Consider the following 4,462-nt stretch of genomic DNA (forward strand, 5'->3'; position numbering starts at 1 on the left):
ATTATAACACTTGCATGAAACTTGCTATGGTAGAAACACAGGGGCCTGTGGAGGCTCAGAGGAAGGACACAAAACCAACTTGGGTGAGTGGAGGAAGTAGCATGAAAAGTTAGTAGGAAATGATTCCTGAGGTGAGTAGGAGATAGGCAATGATGGTAGAAGGTCAAGGGTAAGTGTTCCAGGCAAAGGGAGCCACATGAACAATGGCATGGGATAGGGGAAGTAGGGCTGAATGAGAGGACCTTGGAGACCCCTTCAAACGGTAAGTGTGACAGACACATTAACGAAAATGTAAATGTGTGTGTGATGTGTGTGCCTTCAGTAGACCTGCCCAGGGCTTGGTGGTAATATAGGCCTCAACATGCCTTTGTCTCCAGCCCCTCCTATGTCATTCTTGGCTTGCCCACTACCCCTGAAACACTTTTCATCTTGAAGGGCCTGGATAATTGTTGCTGAACACTTGCATGGCCTTAAGCAAGTCCCATCCCTTCTAGAAGTCTCCAATGTCTCTTTCTGTGAAATATGGGGGTCTGATTAGCTGGTCACTGAGGTCCCTTCTAGGACTGACCCTGACTTGTGAGCTTCCTACACTGCAGTGATTCACTGTTTGCCTCTGACTCTCCCCCACACTCTGGGAATGGAGCTTAGGTCTCCTGACTTTCAGCTTAGGGTTCTTTTCTTTCCACCACATTGGTTGTTTTACTGTATCATAAGAGTTAAAGGAGAAACATCCTGTTCCTCAGAGAACTGAGTCTAGCTGAGAGCTAAGAAGGCACCAAAGCTTGAACACCATGGTACCCCTAGTGCCTGGAACAGGGTGCGGCCCATGACATTATTTGTAGTGTTTAGTGCCAAAATGAAAGAAATCTTGATTGTAAAACCTCAAAACTGGAGATAACCTCATAGATCTCTTTGTATGGGCTGTTCCCTCTGCCTGAAAACCTTCCCTTCAGCACCCACTTCCTGTGGCCAGCAGCAGGGCTAAGACTTGATACTAGACAGGAGAGCTTCTCTCCCTGTGGGTAAGACTTTATGGTCAAAATCCTCCAGACTTTGCCCTTTTCCCTCTCCACAAAGCCCAACTTCAAAGCCTGATTTCCTGTTAAAAAACTGTCTTTGGTTTCTCGGAAGCAGCACATGAAACCAGGTGCCAGCGGTTTATTTCAGAGGAGATCGCAGGAAACACCTCCAAGGAAATGGGGAAATGAGACAGGGAAGGGAAGGGAGCTATGCAGGGTGTGTTAATGGACATATTAACACGGTGGGTAGCTGCGCCTCATTGTCCCTCTGAAAGATATTTTAGAGCAAGGTTCCAAGTTGTCCCACTTCAGGGCAAGGGGCTGACAGTGCTTATCCTCAAACTCTTTTTTGTCGCTGGTTCAGGGCTGCTCCCAGGTGTGTTAACTCCAAGCACTTCTAGCTTGTTGTATGAAGGGGACCGAACATTTTTCTACAGTCAGAGAAAGCCCTCAGCAGAGAGGTGAAGGGGCTTTCAGCAGGAAGTCACAGTAAACAGCACTGCTGAGACCTAGGGGATGTGGGCAAGGACACCGACAGCCTCTGCCCCAGTGGTGCAATGCCCATTATCTTCAGTCCCTGGTCAGTAATCTTCACTGCTCTGCCTTAGAGGCAAGAGGCTAAATACAGACAGGATTTATAAGGGGAAATTAAATATGCAGGGTTGACATTTGCAAATGAATAAATAGTATCCCTATTTTATGGGAATTCATTGTGCACTTTTGTACCTTAACCCTTTAGCACATGCTGCCTCACTACCTTGTATGACTTTTTCTAGAAAACTCCAATTCATTCTTCCTTCAAACTCTAGCTCCATTATGCACTTTTATGTTATGCCCTTTCCTGATTGCCCTGATAGAACTAATTCCTCCCTGCTCTTTTCTCTGACAGCATTTTCTGCTAGATCTAAAATAACATTGCTATGTAGTGTCATGCCTCCTTATGTGTTCATCTTGCCTGCTACTAATAGCAGTAATAATGTTGTGGGACGTTTTCCTTAGTTTAGCTAAGAGCCAGGTCCTTATCACATGGCCATGAAAAGTTAGGCTCGCAGATGATTTGAAGGGTGAGAATAATGGGATTTATTGGGCAAAAAGGAAAAAAGGGGGAACAGGAACTCACTTCAAGGCCAGAGTTCCTGCTAGTGTAGGATTCCCACCTCACAGATTGAATTCCAGGTTCCACCCAAGGAGAGGAGAGGCCAGGCTCCCCCCTGCTGCAAATGGCACGAACGTCTGTGGCTCCATCCCAGTGTGCACTCCTCTCAGTGCATAGGCCAGTTGAAGTTTTGCCAGGGAGCCCTTCCCACCTGGCTGTCTCAGTAATAGCTAACATTTATTAAGTACTTTAGTTATGTGCGAGGCACTATTTTAAATACTTTATTTGAATTAACTAATTTAATCTTCTCATCAACCCAATGAAGTAGCTGCTATTACTGTCTCCATTTTGAGGATGAGAAAAGATAGAGAAGTTAAACAACTTTTCCAATATCTTGTCATTAGAAAATGACAGCATGAGGAATTGGTTCCAGAAGATCAGTCTTTCAAGCCCCTGCAGTCTTCTTAACCACTGCACATAACAGCCTGTCTTTGGCTGTAGTACAGGGGCACAAGGACAAAACCCTGGGATATATTTCTAGCAATTTTCATAGGATCTCATGCCAAGCTGGAAAACACCATCTATGGAGAGTCTTAAATAGAACAATACTTGCATTTTAGAAAAATCATTCTTGCTATAGTGCATAGGATGAATTGCAAGAAGAGAGACTGGGAAGAGAGATAAGAGTCAAAGGGCTGTTGAAATGATCCAGGTAAGAGATGAAGTCCCAAGTTTAGCATGGACCTTCCTTCCTGAGCTATCACCTGCTTACCTCCCAGTCACTGCACCACCCATTCCCCAACATGCAGGCCTAACACTCATGGATGTGCAGGTGGTGCCCTACACAAATACACCTGGCCAATAGGGGCATGTGGGAGCTGAAGTGAGCGTGGGCTCTGGCTGCCACCTGTCACCCTATAGTGAGGATCTGTATCTGCCAAGAAGAAAGGCATCTTTTGCTCACTTTCACAATGAAGCATAAGGACTAGCAGTGGTCCTGTCCACGTGTATCTTCCACTCCCGACATTTAAAACTATTTTTGTTCCTAGTTATATCATAATTTTTCCCACCTCTGTGTTTTTTAATCTTTGGTTTCCTCTGCTAGGGGTGCCCTTTCACTCACTCATTTCATTCATTTATTCTTTCACTTATTCATACAACACAGAATTTTGTACCCACCATGTGCCAGGTACCTATCTAGGTGAAGGGGATTCAGCAGGGAGCTCACAATCTAGGGGAAGAGATGCCTATTAATGAAATAATCACACAAATTAGTAGTATACACTGACATATGCTTTGAAGGCAAAGTTGGGGGATCATGAGACTGTATCTTGGGTGTTAGGGGCTCATCTTTGTGATGTAGGTGTTTGTGCTAAGATCATGACCGGGACTATATGGCTTTACTTGGATGTGACTTTTGAGCTGAGATGTGAAGAATAAGTAGGAATTAATCAGGCAAAATGGTAGGGAAGGGGAGCAGCCACCCTTCTGCAGTCCTACTGTATTCAACAGCATGTCTTGTCTTTGGGTCAGATGAGATACGTCCGGAGTTTAGTAGAGGCTCAGTACAATAACAGGACAATAAAGGAGGAGGAGGGCCAAGATTGGAGGAATGGAGAGACATCTCTCAAATCTACAGAGGGGGAGGCGCCAAGAGCCAGGCAGAAGGCAGGAAGTTGGAGATTGAGGAAGAGACCTCTGAGAAATTCTGGGAGCTGAGGAACATTTAAAAATAAGATATTCAGTATCCAATTTTAGATTGTGCTTCTGTGGTTTAAAATTCTTCTCCCCAAACCTTCAATATAATATGTCACACACAAATACTAGTGTGAAAGGTTTTGGGAGAAATCAGGGGAAAACTGAGTTCTCAGTAAGGATCAATGGGGAACAATGGAGAGGGCAAAGCCAACTAAGGTGAGAAGCAAGTGAGGTCAAAAGGTCAATGGAAACAAAAATGTGGAGGCTGCAGTGACATGAGGTATTCATCGAATCTGCTGTGTCTACACCTCAAAGACATAGAATTTTATTTGTATCCAGTTGTAATTACTGGTCAGTGTAAATGGATGAGAGTAGAGGCAGCCTTGACTGGGAGACAGAAGAAAGGCACGCCCTCACCTGGTGTCTGTCAGTAGGCTGGGGCTGTGATCCCACTCTAGGTGTCTGAGACTCAGTTACTTAAACTCCAAGTGAAGGAGACTCACCCCTAACAGCTAACTCTCCAAGTCACTACCCAGCCAGCTGCAGCACAAAGTCTACCAGGACCATGGAGAACTAATTAACTCAATACACATTTATTGAACAGCTGTTATTTTCTGGGTACAAAGTCACTTGGGATATGGCCCTTGGT

This window comes from Pan paniscus, chromosome 1 (genome assembly GCF_029289425.2).
Source record: "Pan paniscus chromosome 1, NHGRI_mPanPan1-v2.0_pri, whole genome shotgun sequence".
Classification (NCBI taxonomy): Eukaryota; Metazoa; Chordata; class Mammalia; order Primates; family Hominidae; genus Pan; species Pan paniscus.